The 10,024-nt window shown below is 37.6% G+C and overlaps 1 pseudogene across 1 annotated transcript; it reads right to left on the bottom strand.

Annotated features, from left to right (window-relative positions):
- Positions 1 to 8,944: 8,944 nt before the first annotated feature.
- LOC308419614 (ADP-ribosylation factor-like protein 2-binding protein) lies at positions 8,945 to 9,427 on the bottom strand (annotated as a pseudogene). The gene has a single exon. The product of its transcript is annotated as an ADP-ribosylation factor-like protein 2-binding protein (transcript).
- Positions 9,428 to 10,024: the final 597 nt, after the last annotated feature.

Below are 10,024 nucleotides of genomic sequence, written 5' to 3' on the forward strand. Positions count from 1 at the left end.
CCTTCTTTATCTTTTTTGATAACTTTTGGTTGGAAATTTACTTTATTCAATATTAGAATAGCCACTCCAGCTTGCTTCTTGGAGCTGTTTGCTTGGAAGTTTTTTTCCCACCCTTTTACTCTGAGATAGTGTCTGTCTCTGTCTCTGAGATGAGTTTCCTGTATGCAGCAAAAGGCTGGATTTTGTTTATGTATTCAGTCTGATAGTCTATGTCTCTTTATTGGGGAGTTGATACCATTTATGTTAATAGATATCAAGGAATAATTGTTTCTGTTTCTTGCAATTTTTGCTTTTTTGGGTTGAGTTGTGTCTGTGTTTTTTTCTTCTTTTAGTTTTCTTGTTTAGGAGTTTTCTTGTTTTTACTAGGCTGTATTTTCCCTCCTTGTATTGGGTTTTCCACCTATAATTCGTTCTAGTGCTGGGTTTGTGGTCAGATATTGTGTGAATTTTGATTTGTCTTGAAATATCTTTGTCTCTCTATCGATGGTGATTGATAGTTTTGCTGGGTATAGCAGCCTGGGCTGGCACTTGTGCTCTCTTAAGGAGTGCATGATGTCTTTCCAGGCTCTTCTAGCTTTCATAGTCTCTGTTGAGAAATCGGGTGTGAGTCTGATTGGTCTGCCTTTATATGTTACCTGACCTTTTTCCCTTACTGCTTTTAGTATTCTTTCTTTACTTTGGGCACTTGATGTTTTTACTATTATGTGTCGGGAGGTATTTCTTTTCTGGTCCAACCTATGTGGAGTTCTGAAGGCTTCTTTTATGCTCATGGTCATCTCATTCTTGAGGGTAGAGAAGTTTCCTTCTATGATTTTGTTGAAGATATTTACTGTGCCTCTTAGTTGATACTCTTCTCCCTCTTCTATTCCTATTATCCTTAGGTTCGGTCTTCTCATTGTGTCTTGTATTTCCTGGACATTTTGGGTTAGGAGCTTTTTGTTTTTTGCATCTTCTCTGGCTGTTTTGTCTATGTTTGCAATGTTGTCTTCTGCCCCCGAGATTCTCTCCTCGATCTCTTATAATCTGTTGGAAATGCTTGCTTCTGTGACTCCTGATTTCTTTTTTTGGTGTTCTGACTCTAGGGTTATCTCTTTTAGTGCTTTTTTTATTGTGTCAATTTCTGTTTTAATTTCCCTCTTCCATTCCTTTATTTCTTTGGTTCTGTTTTTGTCTCGTTCTTTGAATTCTTTGAGTGTTTTTCTTGTTTCTTCTTTAAAAGCTTCTGAATCTTTTTGCTTTTCCTCCCTTTCTTGTTTAAGTAACTCTATCAGCGTCTTGAGGCATGATTTCAGGTCTGTGTCTTCTTTCTCTGGAGTGTTTGGAATTGCGATGTTTGCTACTATAGGAAGGTGGGTTCTGGTGTTGCTAGATTGTCTTGGTTTCCTTGGGATATACTCTTTCTCTTTCCTCTTGCCATTTTGTTGTCAGTGATATGTTCTTGCCTTTCCCTTGTATCTGGTCTGTGTCCCTGGTACACTTTCCGTGTGCACTCCGCAGAGATCTCTATACTCCCAGGCAGCCCAGGTTCCGGGTGGCAGCTGGGCCAGGCTCCTCTCTGCGTCCTGAAGTCGCCTCTGGGTGGGAACAGACGTTCATAAGATCTGTTCCTGGTCACAGATGCTCAGCCTCTCCGAGCCACCTTTCCGGCTGGCAGGTGGGCCAGGCTCCGCTCTGTGTCCTGAAGTCGTCTCCGGGTGGGAACAGAAGTTCCTAAGATCTGTTCCCGGTCACTGGATCGGGGAGGACAGGGCAGGTAAGGGCAGGGGGTGCCCTTTCCGTGTGCACTCCACAGAGATCCCTCTGCTCCCCAGCAGCCTAGGTCTCCCACTCACCAGTTGCTCAGCCTGTACGAGCCGCCTTTCCAGCTGGCGGTTGGGCCAGGCTCCGCTCTGTGTCCTGAAGTCGTCTCCGGGTGGGAACAGAAGTTCCTAAGATCTGTTCCTGGTCACAGTTGCTCAGCTTGTACGAGCTGCCTTTCCGGCTGGCAGCTGAGCCAGGCTCCGCTCTGCGTACTGAAGTCGTCTCCGGGTGGGAACCAAGTTAATCTTGAATATAATGTAAAAAGAGTTTTTAGGCAAAATTACTCTGCATAGGTGGCCAGTGTTTGCAAATACAAGGATAGTCAAATGAAAATCACAGGGCAAGACATGGGTATCTCCCTATGAGTTATTTATCACCAAAGAAACTCCAGAGACATCAAAAACAACATATGTGGTAACTATTGCTCCTGATTACCCACTCCAAAAATTTCATGGCAGTTTCTTACATACAAGGACACTATACATTTGCTTCAAAGGCATAAAAAAAATCCTAAAAAAGACTTTTGTAAATCAAATGACATAGTTCTTTATAAATTTAAAAGTCAGCAATATTTTTACATAATCAAATATGGCCTTGTGGGATAATATTCAGAATATCTGAAACATAAACTCAAAATAAGCAACAATAATAAATATGTATTAAGAAAGACTTTTCAAATATGTCATGTCAGTGGTAAGAGTTGCTCACTGAAAGGTGCACTAAGCAATTATAATAAAAGCATCCTAAGTTCTCAAAACAGCATATAGCAAAGAATACTTACATAAAAGCCAATTTTGGGTCAAATTCAGAGTATGAGGGTATATGTAAGAAGATGGAGATTATGAGAGGCTTTAAGGAAGGTGTGGCATATCTCACAAACATTATAGTGCTAAACACTAAGAAATTCTCAAACATATCTTCAGTGCATTTCATTAAGTGTTTTAATTTCATCAGTGTTTTATAGTCATATATTTGAATTTGTCATATAAGTTATAGCAATGGAATCAACTTTTTACAATCAATCACAAAACTAAAAAAAAAAGTCTAATTGCAGAGTTTTCCTTATAAATAATTAGATAAAGGAATGAGTAAGAGACAGAAGAAAGTGGAACCTGTAATAAACTAGTGGATTTGCTTTCAAATTAATTGCTAGTTGATTTTAGAATGGTTAAGGCATGCATTGAAGAGCAGCTATTTAAGCATTATTGCATTATTTTATTCCTTGTTTGCAAATTTATTTTCAAAACAATGTATTTTTGCTTAAAAACATTTTTCACATAGTGTATTTTTATTATATTGTTTCCCTTTCTCCCAGAACCTTCCTACCTTCCCAAAGGAACAAAAAAACAAAGAAAATCAAAACATCAATAAATACCAAAACAAAGCAAAAAGCATATAAGTATATTTGTATATATCCATTCCTAAATATAACTTGTTCAGTTTATATGGTACCTGCATGTATGTTTTCAGGAGTCACAATTGGCCACTCATGAAAGCTTGAACAAGAATTTTAGCATTTATAGGGAAGAGTACACTGAATGGTTGTGCATTAGCCTGTATTACAAGATTGTTTCTGTTATAAGTGACAAGGTTTGTAGCATTGTTGTTATATTCTGTTAACTATGACTAGAAATTTGAAACAGAATATCTATCCATCCACTATTAAACAAATAATGAAGATTTGAAACATTTACAAAATGTAATATCATTCAGTTATTAAAAAAATGAAACTATGACATTGAAGGTAAATGAACAGTACAAAAAATAGTCAAACTGAGTCATGTAATTCAGATCCAGTAACAGAGATGGCACATATATTCTTTTATATATAAATGCTGCAGCTTAAAATTTTGCTTTCCTTTTATTGATTATACATTTTATATGGGATATCCTGATTATAGTTTCCTCTCCTCCTACTCTCAGTTCCTCCACACCTAAGCTCTAATTCAGATCCATTCTCTTTCTTTCTCTTGCTTGAAAACAAGTAGGAATTCAAAGAATAATGAGAATAAAAGATGAGTTAAAGAGAAACAAAATAAAATATCCCAGAATAGGACAAAACAAGTATAAAGAAAGACTACAAAGAAAAAGCACAAGAAACTATATATACTGTGGTTTATAAACCCAATAGAATCATGTGGTTTACAATGCCAGTTTATATACACAGATATAAACACACATATGCAGTTACAGGTATCCCATGAAAACACAAAACATACATGCATATGGCTATGTGTGTGTATACAGACAGACAAGCAGAAAGACAGACAGGCAGACAGATCCAGAAAATATATAGACAGGAGACCTTGGAACCCTCACTAAATGAGATAATGGGATGTTTCCACCAAATGGACACCCCCCCCCCTTTTGGGCTCAGTGACTCTGTGGAATTGGGGGCGGCAAGAGTAATATAACCATTCAAAGACACTATAGAACACAAAATCCCTGACTCAATCTTATGTGAAAAATAACATTCAGGATGTCATTTATTTTGTTTCATGTTGCCTATCCTGTGCATGTGATATGTTCAGGTGTATAATTAACTTTAGGGAAAGAATCCCATGAGCTGCTGACAAGTAAGTACATTCTTTATTATTTGAGTGAGATGTTCTGTAAATACCCAATAGAATAATGTGGTATACAATGCCAGTTAGCTTCAAAAGTTCTTTGTTTAGTGTTTATTCAGATGTCCTGTCTATCAGCAAGAGTGAGGTACCTATCATTTTGAAATTGTCAATATATGATTTAAACTGTGATAGTGTTTGCTTTATAAATTTGGGTGCCCTTGTTTGGAGGGCATATATTTAAGAACTGCAATATCCTCTTGGTGAATTTTGCATTCATGAATATGTGGTGACCTTCATTATCTCCTGAGACTGGTTGTGGTTTGAAGTCTGTTTTATCAGATATTGAAATGTCTATTTTAGCTTGCTGCTTGGATTCATTTTTTGGAATATCTTTTTCATCTATTAGTTTGTGATGATTTCCATCCTTGATGTTAAGATGTTCATCTTTAATACACCAGAAGCATGGATCTTGGTTTTAAATCCATAATTTTAGTTAGTGTCTTTTTTAATGTGGAACCAAAACCAAGATTCTTGTGTTAAGCAGTGTTTATTGATTCCTGTTGTTTTGTTTTAGTGATATGGGTTTTCCCCTTATTTATATGATACTCTGATATTATTTATTTATTTATTTATTTTTTATGTATGGCTAATCTCTTCAAGTTGTTATGTAACCTCTTTGGGTCCGTGAATTTTAGTGTAATTATCCTCTATCTAATAGCTAGTATTCAATTAAAAGTGAGTGCAAACCATATTTGTCTTTCTGTGTCTGGTTGTCTAGCTTAGGATAGTTTATTAAGTTCCATCTATTTTATGTAAGTTTCATGACATCATGTTTTTCTAACAGCTGAATAATAAATAACCCATTCTCTACATACAACACATTTTCATTATCTACCTTCTAATTACTTACATCTAAGTTGTTACAGTTTCTGATGTTTATGAATAAAACCACCAAGAGCATAGTTAAGCAAGTGTTCTTGTGGTAAAATTGGGTATATGTCACAGAGTGGTATAGCTGGGTCTTGAGGTAGATCAATTTTCTATTTTCTCAGGAACTGACATATTGATTTCCATAGAAGTTGTTCATATTTTCACTCCCACCAGAAAAAGGGGCGTATTCCCCTGGCTCCACATCCTCGCCAGCGTGAGCTGTCACTTGTGTAATTGATCTTAGACATCTGACAAGTATGAGATGGAATTTTAGATAAGTCCTGATTTGCATTTCCCTGGGGGCTAAGTATGTTGAACATTTCATTAAGTGCTTTTTGAAAATTTAGTTTTCTCTATTTAGAGTGTTCTGTTTACAACTGTACCTCATTTTTAATTGGATTGTTTGTTTGGTTCGCATATAGTATCTTGATTTCTCTATATATTTTGGATATTAGCACTCTATCATATGTGGAGAAAGTAAAAATCTTTTCCAATTCTTTTGGCTATTGTTTTGTTCTCATGGTGGCTGTCTTTGCCTTACAGAAGCCTTTCATATTCATAAGGTCCAATTCATTACAGGTTGATTTGAGTGCCTCAGCTATCAGTGCTCTGTTTAGGAAACTTTCTCCTGTGCCAACGTATTCAAGGCTATTATATAAATTGCTTTCTATCTAGTTTACTTTGTCTGGTTTAATGTTGAAGTCTGTGAACCACTTGGATTTAAGTTTTATAAAGATTTTTCTTTTCATTTATTGGATTTTTTAAATTTATGTTTCAAATATTATTCCTTTTCCAGGATTCCACTCCAAAACCCTCCCATGCCATCACCTCTTCCCCTGCTTCTTTAGGGTGCTCTGCCCCCTAAAGAACCACTCTCTCCTGCCTCCATATGCTGAAATTCCCCTACACAGGAGCATCAAACCTTCACAGGACATATGTAGTTGAATCCATGGGTCGCTTCATACATACTCTTTGGTTGGTGGTTTATTCCTTGAGATAACTGGGTAGTCTGGTTGGTTGATATTGTTGTTTTTCCTTTGGGATTAAAACCCCTTCAACTACTTCAGTTCTTTATCTATCTCCTCCATTGGGGACCCCGTTCTCAGTCCAATAATTGGCTGCCAGTACCAACCTCTGTATTTGTCAGGTTCAATCAGAGGCTCCTAGGAGACAGCCATATCAGGCTCCTCTAAGCATGCATGTCTTTGCATGCACAATAGTGTCTGGATTTTGTAACTGCCTATGGGATGGGTCACATGGTAGGGCAGTGTATAAATGGACTTCCCTTTGGACTCTAATCCACATTTTGTCTTCATATTTCCTCCTGTGTGTATTTTATTCCCCCTTCTAAGAAGGACTTAAGCATCCACACTTTGGTCTGTTATTTTCTTGAGCTGTATGAGGTCTATACATTGTATCTTGGCCATTCAAAGTATTTGGGCAAATATTCATGGATCAATGAGTACATCCTATGTGTGTTCTTGTGTGTTTGGGTTACCTCTTTCAAGATATTTTCTAGTTCCATCCATTTGCCTAAGAATTTCATTAAGTCATTATTTTTAATAGCACATTAGTATTCCATTATGTAAATGTGCCACATTTTCTGTATCCATTTCTCTGTTGAAGTACATCTGGTTTTTTTCCCATGTTCTGGCCATTATAAATAAGACTTCTATGAACATAGTGAACCATGTGTCCTTCATATATGTTGGAGAATCTTTTGGGTATATACCCAGAAGTCCTAAAGCTGGGTCTTATGGTAGTACTATGACTGGCTTTCTAAGGAACAGCCAAACTGATTTCCAGAGTGGTTGTACCAGCTTGCAATAACACCAACAATGGAGGAGTTTTCTTTCTCCATATGCTTGCTATGATCTGCTGTCAGCTGAATTGTTATTTTGGCCATTCTGACTGGTGTGAGGTGGAATCTCAGGATTGTTTTGATTTGCACTTCCCTGGTGACTGAGGATGTTGAACATTTCTTTAGCTTCACAGTGACAGTTCAATATCCTTTGGTTAAGAACTCTGTGTTTATATCTCTCCCCCTTTTTAATAAGGTTATTTGATTCTCTGTAGTTTAACTTTTTAAGTTCTTTTTATATATTGGATATTAGTCTTCTATAAGATCTAGGATTGGTAGAGATCTTTTCCCAATTTGTTGGTATCTGTTTTGCCCTATTGACAGTGTCTTTTACCTTACAGAAACCACATTTTTATGAGGTCTCATTTGTTGATTCTTAATCATAGAGCGTAAGCTATTCATGTTCAGTTCAGGAAATCTTCCCCTGTGCTCATGTGTTCAAGGCTTTTCTTCAGTTTCTCATCTATTAATTCCAGTGTATCTGGTTTTATGTGAAGGTTCTTGATTCACTTGAACTTGAGCTTTGTAACAGATGACAAGTATGGATGAATTTGCGTTCTTCTACATGATGACAGCAAGTTGAACCAGCACCCTTTGTCCATTTGTTGAAAATGCTGTCTTTTTTCCATTGCATAGTTTTAGCTCCTTTGTCAAAGATCAAGTGTACCTAGATGTGTGGGTTCATTTCTGGGTCTTCAATTGTATTACAGTTGATCTACCAACCGTACAGTTGTTGTCACTTTCGCTCTGCAATACAGCTAAAGCTTAGTAATGGTCATTCCCTTAGAATTAATTTCCTATTGAGAATAGTTTTGCTATTTTGTTATTTTTCTTCATTCCGATTAATTTACAAATTGTTCTTTCTAACTCTACGAAAAATTGAGTTGAAACTGTGATGGAAATTTCATTGAATCTGTAGATTGCTTTTGGCAAAATGCTCATTTAACCTTGCCAATCTATGAGCATGGGAAATTTTCTATCTTCTGAGAACTTCGGCTTATTTCATCAGACACTTGAAGTTCTTGTCATATAGTTCTTTCACTTGCTTGGTTAAGGTCAAACCAAGGTATTTTATATTATTTGTGACTATTGTAAAGGGTGTCATTTTGCTAATATCATATGCACTGTGCTAACCTGAGTTTTCATCTATAAAAATATGTTTCTTGAAAATAATGATAAGCCAATTGAGAACAGTCAGGCTACATCAAGACCAGCAGGATTCCCTGGTGGAAGCTCTGCTAAGGTGAGATCAAGAATTCATTTTCACTTGTACATATATGGCAGTCCTCTAAGTAGATCCCTTTAGCCAGTAAAGCTGTAATCATAGAAGAGTCAGAAACCAGGACAGACAGCTTGGTCTGTAACTTCCTAGAATGACATACAAAAACAAAATCCCAGGCTTCACAGACCCAGGTGAAAACTGTGGGAGAACAAAGACTCACTAAAGCAATAAAGGGATGAAGGACTCACAATGGTGTGGTATCCACACTATTGACACACTATACTTCCGTGTTGCTGGGGAAAAGCCCCTAGGTGAGGTGGCCAACCTGGGCATGCTTTAGAGGAGCCAGTCAGAAGCACCTGGAAGAGGTGTCTGTATCAGGACAGGAGCAGGGAATACAAGGGCTACTGACTACAGTCATGTTTTCAAGGACTTATAAAAATTTTATATGAATGAAGGGCTGTGGCACAGTGGGTCTTTGCATATGTCATCATTTGCCCATGATTCTCTGAGTCAGCTGGGCTGGTGACCTCACACTGATTACCTGTTGTGTGAAGGTGGGACCTAGTACTGCTGGGAAGCCGGCATAAATGATGACTTACAGAGAGAAGTCACCACCAAGCCGCAGCTTAACTCCAGTCCTTGGCCTTCCTCTTCTACTCCATAGTCCAAGAACATCTCTCTGAAAGCCAGAAAATCCATGAATGTGAGGAGCATGAAAAAGAAGTCACCAGATACTTCATCTTTAGGCTACTGCATTGTGGTTGTGAAGACTGCCATGTTGAAGCCTGGGATACGCTCCAGCAACTGCTTTTCAATGCACGTCTCTACCAGGGCAATGTATTCATTGAAAATGGTCATATAGGTAAGTTTATTCTCTTCTGTGTCTTTTAATTCCCGGTAGCACTTGTCTATGAAGTTACTCTGCAATAATTGGAACTAATCATCTAGAATAATGTCCTCTAAACATCCAACCATGGCACCAAATTCTGTGTTAGGGGTGGAGGAGGACAGCGAGAAATTCTCTTCCTCCAGGGAGTCCATCATACCAATGCCACAGTCACCTACCTGGGCCTGTGGCCCCACTGCCTCCTCCTACACCCTCTGGACAGCACAGCCTCAATCCCATCAAGGGCTCAAGAAGGCCACACCTGCACCTTGCCGCCTTGCCCAGAGAATGTGTACACCCTAGTATTTGGAGCATAGATGTCCAGAATTGAGAGTTCATCTTGGTAGATTTTGACATTGATGTGTGTGAAGTGTTCTTCTTTACATTTTTGATAACATTTGGTAGAATGTCAATTTTATTCAATATTAGAATGGCTACTCCAGCTTGTCTCTTGGAACCATTTGCTTGGGATTTTTTTCCCAGCTTTTTACTCTGAGGTAGTGTCTGCCTTTGTCACTGAGATGAGTTTTCTGTATGTAGCAAAACTGGATCCTCTTTACTTATCCACTCAGTTAGTCTGTCTTTTTATTGGAAAATTGAGTTTTTGGATCTTAAGAGATATTAAGAAAAGTTATTGTTGCTTCCTCTTATTTTTGTTGTTAGAAGTGGAATTATGTCTGTGCAGCTATATTTAGGGGTTGTTGATAGATTACTTTCTTCCTTTTTCTAGAATGTAGTTTCCCTCTTAGTATTGT

The sequence above is a fragment of the Micromys minutus genome (assembly GCF_963924665.1).
Source record: "Micromys minutus genome assembly, chromosome: 4".
In the NCBI taxonomy this organism is placed as follows: Eukaryota; Metazoa; Chordata; class Mammalia; order Rodentia; family Muridae; genus Micromys; species Micromys minutus.